This window comes from Micropterus salmoides, unplaced genomic scaffold (genome assembly GCF_014851395.1).
Source record: "Micropterus salmoides isolate LMB-PRFRI ecotype aquatic unplaced genomic scaffold, ASM1485139v1 Ms_hic_scaffold_9, whole genome shotgun sequence".
Taxonomy (NCBI): domain Eukaryota; kingdom Metazoa; phylum Chordata; class Actinopteri; order Centrarchiformes; family Centrarchidae; genus Micropterus; species Micropterus salmoides.
Genome location: NW_024044681.1, coordinates 3,011,081 through 3,027,651, shown reverse-complemented (window position 1 = coordinate 3,027,651; position 16,571 = coordinate 3,011,081).

Below are 16,571 nucleotides of genomic sequence, written 5' to 3'. Positions count from 1 at the left end.
TGTCAACTCATATTTAATAAAATCTTAATATACTGGATTACTCATACTGGATTACAGCAAATGACCTTCAGCAGCCACTTATTAGTTTCATGACAATAAATATCTGAGTTGGAAGAGTGTGAGAGTCAAGGTCAGAAAAAAGCTCATAACAAACTCCCCCCTTATGGAAATTGGTAACCACGGCAACCACAAATAAATTCATATGAGTGGTGGAACAAAAAAAACCCAACAACATAAAATATCTCCTACTTTCTAAGCTGACAGCAGGAAAAAGAAAAAATAATAATAATAAACACCCTCCAGGTTATCGTCATGTTTCACAACCCCAGCAGTGAATCACCAAATCTACCCCCCCCCCTCCACACACACACACACACACACACACACACACACACACTGCTCCTCTTTGTGCATATATTCCCACTGTGTAATGCCAGACATCTTTAGTGGTGACTCCTCCAAACTGCCTACACTGAACCAACAACATGCAAACATCACATGCATGCAGAGCGTTTAATCTGCTTTGCATCGCGTTGTCAAATGCACGACACACTCATGCTTAAAATAGTCCAGAGGTGAATCTGCTGGAGCGAGAGAGTGAGTCCAAATGTCACTGTTTCCTTAATGTAAAATTACATCTGCAGAGGTCAAGCTGTATATGTGTGTGTGTGTGTGTGTGTGTGTGTGTAACAACCTCCTTCGATCTACAGCTTTCTAGACAGTTTTCTCAGAAACAAGCTAATCCTGTCCTCAGGGGGTTTAGTGATAAAATGACTTCCTGGAAAGAAAGAAAAAAGTCTTGATATGTACAACCAGGACATTAGATGTAAACTGAGCAGCGTCTCCTCTTCTGAGACCAAGAAAAGAAACAGAGCTCCCACTCAAGAGAGTTTAGAGAAGTACTGCTGCACCACCTAGTGGAGGATCATGAGACCGCAAAGGCTTTTATACTTTTAACACCAAATAAAGCACCACATAGATATAATGCTGGTCAATGGAAACCATGTATCTCCAAATGTGGAGATTTCTAATTTAAAATGTTTTCCAAAAATATTACGAGTAACATATTAGAAAGAAACCTTCAGACTGTGAAATGAGCTTTTTGTCACAAAGCTAAAAACATTGCGTTTTATTCTTTGTTAATGAAAAGTTGACATTTTGGCCCACGGGGTCAGTGGGGTCAAGGGGCCCCAAAACCGGAGTCAAAACTGATGATCTGAATCAAGGTTCTCAAGGTTTTGTGGTTATGGTATGTCACTGTACAACTCAGATTGTACAATGAAAAGCAGCTACAGCTCACACAAGCTGCACAAATAAGAGTAATAACTCGAAAGGAGCAAAAAAAATAAAATAAATAGAACAACGTGGAATTAGAAAAGCAATCAGAGAAATAGGCTGGCAATATTCTATATATTCATTATTGTGAACAAATTCTTCGGTCATCAGTGATGCTACGTTGGTGGCTTCGTACATTAATTATGCTGTCTATGGTTTCTCAACACTGTCTCACTTCCTGTCTGTGGCTCTCAGTTCGGAGCTTATTGGTTCTTTCTGAAGACATAAATCTTAGAAAACACCTCACAGATATATGTTTTCATTATAAAATAAACGGATCAGTGATTTCCTAAAGCAGCTGCTCACTGTAGTATAAACAGGAAGAAATAGTGCATCTGTTGGAGACTATTTTCATGTGGTGAATAAACTACAGTGTTTGTGTTCAGTGAGGCTCACTGATGGGTTTAATTGTTTTAAAAGGAAACTGAATTCTCACTCAAGCACAATTCTCACTGAAATCTCGTGAGAGGCGAGTTGTTGTAAGAAGACTCCTTTCCATGATGCTGTCAGACACCTGAGACACTCTGAGCCGGTGGCAAAATAACTTTTTGTGGACCTAAATTTTTACAGTTGCAGTCGCCCTGAAGGAATACGTTGCAGCCACTGCAGCTGGTTCAGCTGCCGGCTGAAGCATCTGCTGCACAGATTTATAACCTTCTGTCATTTCAATACCAATATGTGTGAACATAGAGCCCAGGTTTAAAAATACAACAATTTTCATGTATTTGAATTAAGTATTTCATTTTTAAATCACTTTCTACTTCTACTCCACCACATTTATTTCACTGCTTTAGTTACTTCAAAGATTCAGATTAATAAATAAATAAATAACAAATACGAAATGATTATTATAGCTACCCAGCAGTATGTAACGTCATTAAAATGCCTTTACCAGCTGCAACATTAAATATACATACATTAATCTATGAATCTTTATAATCCAATATAAGTTTAATTTGATGTTAATACATTTGTACTTTTACAAAAGTAACATTTTAAATGCAGGTCTTTTACTTCTGACAGAGTATATAGTCAGACTTTAGTAAAAAGTCTGAGTAGTTGTTCCACCACTGCAGGAAGGGACTTAGAAATGATAGAGAGGGGGAAATATCTGCAGATTTTATTTTTATACAAACCTGAAGTCAGATTCAGATGTGAGCGTTTAAAGCATTTTTGTTATTTAACTTTGCAGCTTAAACTTGTATGTTGCAGCCTCCACAATGGAAATAATGTTTGAACTTGCATGAAAACTTTGCTAATGGAAAACACCTGTTGTGACTTCACTGATTGACGTGTGGAGAGAAGCACGTTTGAAAAGGTTCAAAGAGTCTGACTTTGTGCTGAATTACCTTTGAAGCTTCAGATAGTTATGTAGCACTTTTAAAACCTAAGGTACAAAGTGCTTTACAGGAGGAAGACATGAGGAGCAGGAACTAAAAGAGACAGAGAGTTAGAAAATTAAGAGAAAGGCAAAAAATGCTATGCAAGGATGAGAAGCTCTGTTGCAGTGCTTTCTTGCTTACAGCGCATTGCTGTTTATATATTTATTCATTTATATGACAAAGAGCTTATGGGCATGATTGGCCAGATCAAATAGACTTTGTATTTGATATTGGGTAAAAATAGCGACAGATGACACAGAAATGAGACGAGGCATTTTGTAATATGTATTTTATATATGTATATATATCTTAAAAATACATTTGAGAGTAGTTTATGTTTTGAAATCAGGCTAAAGTCGGACATCTACCATCATAAAATCCTGTGAGGGGTCTGATATAAGACAGCGATGTCCTAGGTTTGGATCAATCATTCAAAACTTTATTACAGACTCAAGGTCCAAATCTTACTCACAACAATACATAAAGTACATGCCCACAAACACACATGCATACATACGTGAATCATGATCCCAGTAGGAAACTGTTCAAACCTCCTACTTTCCAGCCCGTCCTCACCAGAGAAACAGACGTACATGTTGATCATGCAGCAGCTTATTACGACCGATATTTAGATTTTTTGTTAAGCTGCAAACCTCTAGTGGCAGAAGAAGTCAGGTGACGTAGTATAAAGAGTGTCAAAGTCCATATAAGCAAGAGGTGGTGTGGTGGATGAGTCGTAATCTCAGGACTTTCACGCAGGAGATGGAGGTTTGAGTCCAATGTTAAAGAAAGTCAACGGTTTGTTTGAAGTTGTTTTGTAGACAACTTACGTCACGTGACTTATATCATGTACTTATTTTAACCCAAACCACCATCTTTTCCTTAACCTAACCAAGTGGGATTTTTGGCCTAAATATAACTAAATACGAACATTTCACAAAGTTTTACCACAGTAGTAAAACTACAATTCACTTCTGTATGAATCTGTATTTAGGAGTGTATTGACTATTTTATTTCAATTTCATACCACAGAATAAAAACTCCAGTGACACTTTTATTTCAGCACAGTGGGGTGGGATGTTGGAGACCCTGTTAACACCTAGTAGCCTCCTCAGAGGGGCGTTAGACGAGGGAAAGTGAAGGAGGAAAGTTCCCCAGCCTGCTGGATTTGGCCCCAGCAGGCTGCTGCATATGCTGTGGTGGATTACACTGATCCAACCTAATGCCTAAGACCATGCAATCATTCATAACTACAGGAGCTGTTGAGGGCACAGCCACGGTTGCTCGGAGCACCATCTGCCGCTGTCCACGGAGGATTAACTTCGAGGAAGATGCTGAAAGTTGGGGGTGGGAAAACCAGAGGCGCAACACATTTGTCACTCTTAACTACATCACCTGACTTCTTCTGCCACTAGGGTCATAATAAGCTGCTGCATGATCGACCTGTACGGCCGTTTCTCTGCTGAGGACGGGCTGGGAGGCACGTATAGACCCTGAGGTGTCAACCAACCTATAGAAACCTCCCACTCTCAGGAACCAAACATTTTACCAAAATATCACACTGTTTTTTTAAAAGCTTTTTAATTGAACCTGTCTCTTGAATAACCTGGCAGAGCGCCTGGAGGTTCTGGAGAACATCTTGGATTGTTCACGGATTGAGGCAGAAAGATTGGAAAATCTGATCAATCCATGAAGAATGAGCATTGTCTGAAATTCATTTTAATAATGATTCAAACCAGCTGTTATAAGATAAAATGACTGCAGCTGCACGGTCGTTATCTGCCTTCTGTATTTTCTTTTCCTGCTCAGAATTGATTGATAACTTACTGTGATCACTTAAAATGGGTTTGTTATAAGCAATCTTTTTACAACTTAAAAAAAGGGTGTAATAAGAGACACTTTGTCTCTGAAAATAAGCAACTGTTTCCAAACAAGTTCAACATATCAACTCTAAAGGTGACGATATGTCAGTGTTGTAGTTCACAACTTGTTTCTGCTGTAAACAAGTATCATCGCTTTGCACTGCTGTTCGAACGTGAGACTCAACGCACTTTTATGCACCCTGATCTCTGAAATGAGACAACACTAAAATCTTGTCCTGTATTCGTCTTGTGTTTGTGTCCACAGAGAGTTGAAGCCCTGCCCTCCGATCATCAGGAGAGTTGATCCACCTGCAGGAATCCCCTCCACCACAACACACTCACAACAAACTGCTGCTGCACTTCAAAGAATCAGCGTCCACCACCACTTTTTGGAACTCTGTGCCTTCAACCAAAATTCACCAGTGATACTTCTGAAGCTTTTCTTTTGCTGTTTTTGTTTGCTTTTCTTTCGAGCCAGACTCAGAGGATATATCTGCCTGATGTAGGAGGGCCCGGGAGCGTGCTGCTGCTCTCACACTTTGTCTCTGGAGAAAAAAAACATTCAAACCTAACCAGGACCTGGTCATTTTAACATCCTATGTGTTCTTTTTTCTACAAATTGTGTCAGTGATTTACTTCATATCAGAAGAAATCCCTCGCTGTGCAATATCAGTCCATATTTATGTGAAGTTGTCATGTGGATTTAGACTTTGGACAAACTTTTTGGTTTATTTTTGTAATGATGTTTTCCTGATTTCTATTTTTCTAAGACAGATGATGGGAGGGGAAAAAATAATCATCTGAACACACTTTAAGGGAGAGAGGACGTTTGGTTGTTGCAAAGACAATTTGTCCAAGTTTAGTTTTCCTTAACTACATCCCCTCCGGCTCAGTCCTGGGCCTAAGCCATAGTCTATCTCAGAAAACAATGCACCAGGCATTTTAAACACAACAGTGTCCCTAACAGCAAGATACATTCAGGGTCTCACAGTCTGGGGCCAACACCTCGGGCTCTTCTTGTCAGCTCATCTTAGCTGTTGGATCTTTTAAGTGATGTTTTGGTTTCTACTGTATGTTCAGAGGCTTGAATCTGAAGTATTTAGTATTCTCTACCTTTGTGTGGCCTGTTTCTTCTTGCTGTTATTTTGTACTTCCTCTTACATATCAATCAAGCAACAATAAGTGGCATGAGTATGTGTCAGTGAGCGAGTGTGTTCGCCGGAATGGGAGGTAAAATTCTGTAAATTCTCAAATAAAAGCTGGATAATGGCTGGTTCTCCTGTAATAGCCCGGTTCAAAATGAAGGAAGGGGGAAAAAAACAAAGTAAAAATTCCAGATAAGAAATGGCACTTGATTGGTTAGTTAGATGTTATGAACTTGTTGGCACCAACATCATGTTTTCTCTGCCCTTCTGAAGGTTAAAACATTTCAAACATAACACACAAGTCAAAGCTTGATGAGGCTCTAAAAAGTCACAGATTGTAGTTGAAACTGTTTTCTGCTTTGTGAGAAGTAGATTAAGATACTCAGTAAGTTTTCTAGGAGCCTTGTTAATTGCTTGCATTGTTAGATCACTGGTAGCATAGCCTTGCTAACGTTAACTTTTAAGATAAGGTTCAGTTACCCATATTATATACTGCATTCATGTCTAATAGGAGTTATTCTAATCCAAGTCATAACGGTCTTTACAAAGCACAGCATGAAGTAGATTTAGTCCCAAATCTTACAACAAAGTCCATTAACTAGCGTCAGAGCTTTCGAGCACATCTCACGGTATTCATGCAGACCGTTGTCCATGTTCCATCTTCTCATCCTTTTCTCACCTGTTTGTTAGATGGTATTATGCTCATTTTCAGGTTCAAAATCCTATTTAGAGGTTGTACCAGAACAGGTTTATGTGGTTATATTTTTGTCATACTGCACATTGCTGCAGCTCCTCTTTTCAGCCTGTGTTGAAGGCTTCGTTTTAGCTATGGAGTGATACATCTTGTCTCTAAATGATCTTTGTTGGGAGTTGCACATGCTCAGTTCCTACTTAAAGACTACTAGCCAATCAGAAGCAGAGAAGGGCGGGTCAGCGAGAAGCCGGTAAACAGCTCGGGTTCAGCCGTACGTGTTGCCGACCGGCTCGGCAACATGGACTGGAGCGAGAGTTTCAGAGCGGTGAGTTATTAATCTGTATCCTGTGACGTAACAGGGATGAAATGGGCTGGACTACAAACAAGCTGTTTTCAAGCACGCCTTTGGGCTGGACTTTGAGCTTTTTCACTTTGCAAACCTATTACATGCACAAAAAAGGTATATAACTCAATAAAGAATAGGGAAAAAGACAAAACGCATAATACCACCTCATTAACTTCAACGTTAGTTAGACCAGTCTTTGGTAATTGGTGCTTTTGTCACTGAGATAAACTTCTCAAAAGCTCAATTTTAATAAATGAAGGCCGGCTTTGTAAAGACGATAAAATCATATTATTAAATCAATAACATTGCAGAGATTTCAGAGTCAGAAAAGGTCAAATTTGACAAGGGATTTCTCTAAAAGCTCTGATACATCCAACTTGGAAATTAGGCAAACAAACATGGTTCCCTCCCATGAGTCCATTATTTATTATCCATTTGAACCCTCACACCACCAACTCTGCAATCGTTCATTGATTTTGATATGTCTTGGGAACATGGGAATCTTTCCTGACTCTACCTTCTCCCGCAATGATGACGCAAACGCTGCATTAGCCGCTCCAATCATTTTAATGTTAGATTTGTGCCTTGTTGGCTGATGTCGCTAGTAGTTTAGCCACCGGTCATCTGGTCTGCTAAGGTTAGCTGTCGGTCACAAACTAATTGAAAAAACAATAGAAATTCTGAGCATGGCTTTTCATGTTCGACTTTGTTAACAAGATGATGTAAAGAAAATGTAAACAAAGGCTGTAAGATGTGGTTTAACGACTTAAACTGACTCACCAGTGGGTCTTTACAAACACATGCTGTGCAGCCAAACTTAGGCTACATCCACACTACTATGTTATCAGTCCTCACCAGAGTTTTAGCTGCGTATCAGAATTGATCTCTGTCCAAAGTAAAACAGCACATCACGTGACCGTTCATGTACACTGGGCATGTGCATGCTGGTGTTAACAGGAACCGGATTGTCTACTCTGCAGTTGCAGAACATTCAACGATAGAAGAAAGTTCTACTAGAGACGAACGAAGAACCACACCAGAGATGTTTTTGCATGGACCGACATGGCGGTGGAACTGTTAAAAGTAACACAGGAGTATAAAAGTCATGTCATAGGAGCCTGATGAATCAGGGAAGGATACACCCCTTTGAAAGTCCTCCATTTTTCCTGTTTGAACTAATACGCTTTTTTTTTGTTTTAAAACAAAAAAAGGGGTCGGCAGCGTTTTGAAACTTCTCCAGTTTTAGGTGTTTGGAATCGAAATGTAGAAGTGTGGATGTAGCCTGAGTTCAAAACAACACTGTGCTTTTATCGCATTGTGCTGCTGTAATAAAAATATTAACTTCTGTAGATGTTTCACAATAGAAGTTTTCCAATGGATTACGGCCCCTGAACAACTGGAAGGCTTTTAATGTGAAACAGAAAAGTTTTGAGTTTTTACTGCAAACAACAACCTTAAGAAGACAGATCAGGAAAGCAGGAGGTTTCTGACCAAAATATGATCAAATTAACTTCTGACAGTGAATAAATTACACACACTGTTGACATGTGCTTATGGCGTTTCAGCTCTGGCAATGCAATCATTGATAGTTGGCATAAAACACATCACTGCTGCTACAGACACCTGATTTAAAAACTAGGGTAAACTGCAGAGAGATTTATCTGGCAGTGAGAGGCTTAATCAGCATTGTGTGAACTTGATTGTTACAGACGTTTATATGTAAAAGTCTTTCACGCTCTTTAAAAACAGGAGGATTTATTCAAAAATAAAAACCTCTTTCTTCTAAACAGCCAGGCCACTATTTGAGAATTTACTGTAATTCCTGTTTTATTGTTTCAATCCTGTTTTCCACAGTTGTAAAATGTGTTATGTGTATCCTTGAAGCTGCTATCCCTGTACTGTGTAGATCGGAGATGTCCAGCCTTATCCCTGAAGCCCTACAAACATCCTCCATTAGCTCACCGTACACCTCACATACACACATTTTTATTAAATGCATCAGTGGGACACTCGATTCAGTTTGTGCCTTTCAGGGAATCATTAAATTTTACATTTTTGAATTGTGTGATTTTAACCTGTTTTACAAGGTGCTTCTTTATCTCTTTAACCAAACAAAGATGGCAACTAATGTAGACGTGATACAGCGCGTGGCCAAAAGTATTCGGACAATCATAGTTAAACAAATCATTCTATAACCATGGCCATTAATCTGCTCCATAAGGCTTTGGGAATTGGCTGCAGGGATTTTCAATCATCTAAAATGTCTTTGTCTCATTCCTTATTTTGATTTTGTTCAACATTTACATGACACATGGCCTTAAACCTCACCTTGATCTGAAGACCAATAATAATTGTTGTTGTGTTTAAAAAAAAAATTCCCTCCAAAGTTTCACAAATACTTTACACTTTCCATTATTGGATCCAGTGGCGTTAAGTATAGAGTATATTTATTCAAGTACTGTCATTTTTACTGTACAATTTTGAGGTACTTGTACTAGTGAAAATCAAGACTAAAATAGATAAAGGAACATGACAAAAAATAATAAGAAGAACAGTTTTGGTGACGTGCTGCACAATAATAGGCTACAGGGAGAATTTGTTACTTAGAGTTGCCTTCTTTATTTGGTTGGAAACTGGTTTAGGCCTGGTCACACCATCATTTACAACAGCAAAATCAATTAATACCTATAGAATCGTTGCGATCAGTGGATTTGATGAGTTCAGTACTTAGACTCATTGATTGGTGACCAATAGTAAGAGCTATTGTAGTTTAGCAGTGTGAAACCATCTAGTTTTATGTTTTACACACAGTTAGGAGACAGGAGGCCATGCTACATATATGTCAGTGTGTAATTTCTTATTTTCAGGTTAGCAGCCGAGCTAGTGAGCTTAAACTAGTTTAGAAAAATGCCTGACCATGCCAGATTACTTGCGTGTTAGTAGTAAGCTCTCCAGGTAGGCCTACAGTAGTTCACTAACTATGTTTCTACAACCATGTATTTTGTGCAAAAGACACAGTGTTGAATTCTTGTATTCCAGTAACACATTCTCACTCCCAACTCATCAAATATTGAAACCCTTCGTCAAGACCTTTGGCATTGCTTCTTAATGCCCTGGGTACCGCTTTTTTCATGTTTTTTGGTATTTAGGGCAAAAGTAGAGTCAATAATTATGCAACATCTGGTTAGAATTTCAAAATAACATTATGTGGTAACGTTGTGATTGTTGCCATTTGGTTAGGTTTAGGAAAAGATAGTGGTTTGGTTAAAATAAAAAAAAGGTAGTTCATCAGTTAACTTAAGTAACTTAAGTAATGTTGCTTATGTAACTTAGGCAACTTTCATCACTTTACGTAAGTTACCCGTGTGCGAGAAAGTTTCCCAGGAAACACAGACTGTTAAATATCATATAGGCCTACCTACCCGGGCTCCCCAGTGCGTTGAGCTACGGCGTTCCTCTGTGCGTTACAAACTGGTCTTGATCATACATCCATATGTGAAAACTTGGAAGTGAGAACAGGTCTGAGAGCATCTGGTGGGAACACGCTAGATAGGGACAAAGCTAGCAAGCTTGCTTACTGTGAGTTAGCTAACTTAGCTGTCTATCTTTTTAGCATTATCTCTCCAGTCACAGTAGTTCACCAACTAACTAGTGACTCAGCTTCTAGAACCATGTTTCTGGTGTGCCTGGGCCTTTACAGAAACAGTTTTTCATAGTTTGTATTTGGTGACATGTTTATTTCTGTGACTGAACTCATATTGAAAAACCCTCAAGTGTAAAAACTGCGACCCTTTAGAGGCACAAATTGGCGCTTGTGGTCCGCCAATTAGTTTTTGTTTCCATCAAATCCATTTTTGACATTCTTCAGTATATCATGAAAAGCGGCTGTTTGTAGGCATACCTGCAAAGTGTAACCTTTTTTAATGCATGGTTTAAATTGAATACAGTCCTTCATTCATGTCCACCCAGGGATGTTGTGTTCTGCCAACAGTAGTGGAGGTAGTTTCCGTTCTATGTGGAGTCTGTAGACTTTGCTGCCTGTGAGTGTGAATCATCCTGTGAAGCTGCCTCCGTCCAATAAGTACCTTTTTCTGACACCATTCCCCAAAACAACGCTGCCAAATTGGTCTGAATAAGCCAAAAGTTTTCTGACGTTCTCTGTGTATGTGGTTTAAGTGTATCACATGTTAAACCTCATCCCGTTAATGTTACATTGTGTTTTTAACAAAAGACTCCTGTTTGTTAAATTGTTAATAATATATGCAGAAGAGTAATGAAATAAAACGAAACAAACAATAATGTGGCTGTTGGCTGGTGACTCCATGATGCTATTGTGGAAGAAGATATATGTGTGCACTATATACCTTTTATATACAAATGTGACTGATATGGAACAGAGCACAGTAGCAGTAGGAGGCAATTGTTCTGTTTGTCCTTTGGTGTGCTTTTCTCTCCGGCAGACTCTCCTCAGCGGAGAGAAACTATGACATCTGCAACCATGAACTGCTCGCTTTTAAATTAGCACTTGAGGAATGTCGCCACTAGTTGGAGGGAGCTGAACACCCCTTTCTTGTGTGGACGGACCACAAGAACCTTTCATACATTCAATCCACAAAGTGACTGAACTCTAGGCAGTCCAGGTGGGCTCTATTCTTTGATCGATTTAATTTCACTTTGTCTTATTGCCCCGGTCCTCGTAATACCAAGCCTGATACCCTGATACGCCAGAGTGTTCTCTGCAGACGACACCAATACGGATCCCATCAGCATCCTCCCAATCAGACTCTTTGTATCAGCCGTGACCTGCAACATTGGGACCATTGTCAGGCAGTCCCAGGACCAGCAAGCCAACTCAGGTAACGGTTCCCCTAACAGGATGTTTGTTTCAGTTTCTGTCCACTCCCAGGTTCTCTAGCAGCCTTACCTGCCATCCTGATGCTAAAAGAACTTTGGACTTCCTGCGCCGGAGGTTCTTGCATGCCCTGAATGGAGGCAGACATTAACTCCTTCGTCTCTGCTTGTTCTGTGTGTGCCCAGAGTAAGATCTCAACTTAGCTCAGTTCTGAGCTCCTCTGGCCCCTCCCAGTCCCTGGCTGTCCCTGGGCGCATATTGCAGTTGACTTTGTCACTGGCCTCCCTCCTTCTTCTGGTAACACTGTCATATTCACTATCATTGACTGCTTCTCTAAGTTTCTCTATCTAAACTCCCTAGAGCCAAGGAGACGGCTAATCTCCTGATCAATCACGTTTTCCGGTCACATGGATTGCCTGCTGATATCGTGTCGGACCAGGGGCCCCGATTTCGTATCAAGTCTGGAAAGCCTTCTGTCTCACCTTTGGCATCACAACCAGCCTTTCCTCCGGATACCACCCCCAAACTAATGGTCAGACTGAGCAGGTAAATCAGGAGATGGAGAATTTGCTGCACTGCATCACCGCCTCCAGCCCATCATCCTGGAGTACTATGGGTTCCCTGGGTAGAGTACGCACACAACACTCTAATCAATTATTCTACTGGGATGTCCCCTTTTCAGTGCACTCTTGGTTATCAGCCCTCCGTTTCCTTCACAGGAACGCGAGCGGGCAGTTACCTCGTTACAGGCCCAGATGCACTGTTGCTTTAGAATCTGGAAAGAAAACAGGAGCCCTAGTTCACGCCTCAGCCAAAATGCAAGAACAGGCAAACCGACGCCGCCAGCCAGCCCCCAACTACAGTCCGGGTCAAAAGGTCTGGCTGAATGCTAAGAATCTTAACCTTAAAGTTGAGTCCGTTTTATTGGTCCCTGCGAGATCCTGTCTATCATTAACCCTTGTGCCGTTCGTCTTAAGCTGCCCTCCTCTCACTGTATCCATCCCACCTTTCATGTATCCCAGATCAAGCCCCCTGAGTCCTCCCTGTCATCCTTCTCCTCTGCCCAGGGTCATTGGTGGGGACCCTGTTTTCACTGTCCGCCACCTGTTGGATGTCCAGCGGGGTTGCAGTGTTCAGTATCTGGTCAACTGGGAGCGATATTGCCCTGAGGAACGGTCATGGGTGCCCCACAGATACGTCTTGGACTCTTCCCTGATTGCTGACTTCCACAATCTCCATCCTGACAAGGCTGGGTGCCTCATTAGGATCCGCTTCTTATACCGGGTCCTTGCCTCCACTCAGCACCAGATCACAGACTCATGTTACCAGTCAGTCACGTTCAAGCCATTCTAGTCTACACTATTAATTGTGCCAAATATCTAGATAACCCTGTTCTCCTGTGCCGCAGATCTCCAAGCCTGGCCCTTCTCCTGCAACTACTCCACCCCTGCTCTCATACACCTGGGACTCTGGGCACATTCCCTATGGACTACCCCCATCCTGGATACCCAGCATAGTGCTGTCCCTGCCCCGCCCCCCGCTCTGAATCCTGCTTCGCACATTCTATATATTGTACATAAAACCCTGATTTGATTCACCAACTTCCATCTCTGAGTCTGAATACTGCATTTGAGTCCGAAAACCCACAGCTTAACATGATGTGTGTGTAACATGAAGCAACTACAAATCATTTCGTTATGCAGCCTTGTGCTGTATAATGACTAATAAACAACCTTGTACCTTTCAATCCTAGTGCCGTCCCTGCAAATATATACATGTACAAAATCTTAGTCACTAATGACGACATTAAAAGTTTGGAGTTAGTATTTAATATTGTTTTTTTATTGATTAATTTCATTTCAAAGAAAAACATATGTTATAACAAGTTATTAAAATGTTCTGGTTATTAAAATGTTCTGGTGTCCAGTGTCCAACACAATCTGTTGGGATATACTAGAAGTATTTTAAAAAGCTAATATAGATAGATATATATATAATCCTCCACTAATAACAATGGGACTGAAGTTTGGCGTCAGAATGGTGTATCAGCTTGTAGACCTCAGTGAAGCTTCCATTAAATCCAAACTTTCTACAGGTTTTATCTTCTTGTTTCTGTGTTACAAACTTATCTGTTAAACTGAGAGAAAAGTCGGGAGAGGGAACTTAATGCATGCAGGCTGGATGGATGCTGCTTTTTCACATCAACCACCAAAATGTGTCAGAAATATTGTGGAAATTAACTGCAATTCACCATCAATCCACAAGGTGGAGCTGCAACAGAAAGCAAAGCAGAAAAGTCTGTTTTGTCCTCAGAAACAGAACTAATGTGCAGAGGCTCTTTGGGTTCAGAACATCTGAATGAATTAAACAGACAGAATCAGGTCCAGGTGGAGGTCCATGTGGAGGAGGTAGCTGAGTGTGCAGCAGAAGGAGTGGAGGAGTCTCAGTGTGTCTGCAGAGACTGTGTAGAAGGACAGAGCAGCAGCAGAGCAGTCCAGATCCACTGATGATACTCTGTCACATCCAGAGGAACACACAGGGATGATGGTGGACTTGACTTTGTGTCTGACAGTGGAGCTGATCTCAGAGCAGTTCAGACTGCAGCACTGTTGGGATTCCTCTGTCAGTCACAGCTGGATGAAGCTCTCCTCTCCACTCTACCTCCCAGTAACATGGCCCAGTCAGAGCCTCTCCACACACAAGCTGATGCTGCTGCTTCAACCTCTCTGGATCATCAGGACACAGCTGATCCTCTCTCAACACCTCCACCTTTCTGATCCCTCACACTCTGACAGAGATCACCAGCTGATGAGAGAAGAAGACAGACAGCAGAAGTCATAAATCAGAGTTGACTCAGAGAGACTTCCTTCATCAGCTGTCAGTCAGTGATGCAGCACATCCAGTATAAAGACCAGCAGGGACTTCAGTCTTGTTCAGACCAGAAGTGGAGTGGTTGTGTAGCGTAGCCAGCTTCCTTTCAGCTCTCACATTTAAGAGTAGGCTTAAGACTTTCCACTTTGATAAAGCTTATAGTTGGGGCTGACTCAAGTGAGTCCTGAACCAGACCTTAGTGATGCTTTGGGCATCAGGTCTGTTTACTCTGCAGGTTTCACTCAAGTCCACAGTGCTGAGAGTCCCTGAACGCATCATGACTGCAGACACAGAGATATTCACTGCTCACTGTAATGATGGATTTACTGCTGTTAGGGCTCAAAGCTGTTAAAAACCAGCCATTCAGTCACATTTGAAGATTTCATCTACTTTTGAAATATTACAGGACAAATATGTAAATATGGAGTCTGTTCTAAAAACATCTGGACCAAACTAAAGACACATGGACAGATATATCTATATGATGTTAAAGGTCCTACATGTTCATACAAACACTGAACAGCTAAACATCAGCTGTGCTTACTGGACTTCAGCAGAGGTTTCTGTCTGTAGAAAGACCACATGGTTACTAAATGTAATGATGGTTCTCTGAAATAAGAGCCAGTGATTAGCAGGCTTCAGTCAGACTGATCTCGGAGCTGTGACAAAGATGAACTGATCAGTAGTTTAGTGTTGAAATGAGAGAACAAACACTTTGAGATCAGATTTGATGGTCCGACAGTTTGATGAATGAGGACCACTGTCTCTATACATCTTGTGATGCTGTCAGCTGGAATCCAGCTTTATTTCCTGGAGACATGAACACAACAACAACAGTCATCTTCACATCAACTAAAACACATGATCACTGCCTGTTCTCTCTCTCTGTGTCTTTCTGTCCAATCCTGAAGCCTGTCACCATTCTCCTCTCACAGCTTCACTGAGGAAAGCAGCCGCTGAGAAGGTTGGAGGTTTACAGGAAATACTGGATCTCTGCTTTGATACTAACTGTGTTTAGTACAATACTGCTGAAACCAGCATGGACTGACTCCAACCCTCTACTGACCTCAGAGTCTCCAGTCTGCAGTGTGGACTCTCCTTCAGATCAGACAGCAGCTTCACTCCTGAATCCTGCAGGTTGTTTCCTCTGAGCTCCAAATCTCTCAGATGGGAGGGGTTGGACTTCAGAGCTGAGGCCAGAGAAGCACAGCTGATATCTGACAACCAGCAGAGACTCAATCTGAATAAGAATAAATGATGTAACTTTAGAAGACAATGTTCCTGCTTGAAATCATTCAGTGTTAATAATCTGTCAGAGCTGCAGAAGGTTTAGAATGTAGAAGTTTAAAATGGAAACTCCAAACACCTGAAACCAACAGGATGCAGGTTCAAATTGTAAAATACAAAAAAGGTAAAATGAGCTCTCATTAATATAAATGACAATGTGCTGCTACTTATAAAGATGCAGTGACTTCACCTCTTAAACTCTGCAGCTCCACCAGTGGCTCCATCTACACAAACTCATGTTGTGTAGCCAAACCAAAGAAAAACCCACAGAAACTGATTTAAGATAATAATAGTAATAATATATAATACATTTTATTTATAGGCACCTTTCTGAACACTCAAGGTCACCTCACAAAACATAATAAAACAGTACAAAAATAAATTGATAAAATTAACAACTATAATTACAGCGCATAAAATCACTGGAACTGGAAACAAAGATTGCTGTGACCTGATAAATAGTGATCACGTTGGATATGCCAGTTTAAAAGACGTGTTTTCAGGCGCGATTTAAAAATGGAAAGAGAGTCAATGTTGCGGATGTCTGGTGGAAGAGAGTTCCATAGATGAGGGGCAGAGCAGCGGAAGGTTCTGAACCCCATGGTGGTCAAACGAGCAGGAGGTACCGTGAGGTGAATAGAAAAAGAAGACCTAAGAGTACAGGTTGGTGTGTTAATATGAAGGAGGTCATTCAGGTACAGAGGAGCGAGGTTATGAATGGCCTTGAAGGTCCGGTGCAGAATCTTGATATCAATGCGGTATCTAACTGGGAGCCAATGAAGCTGCTGAAAGACAGG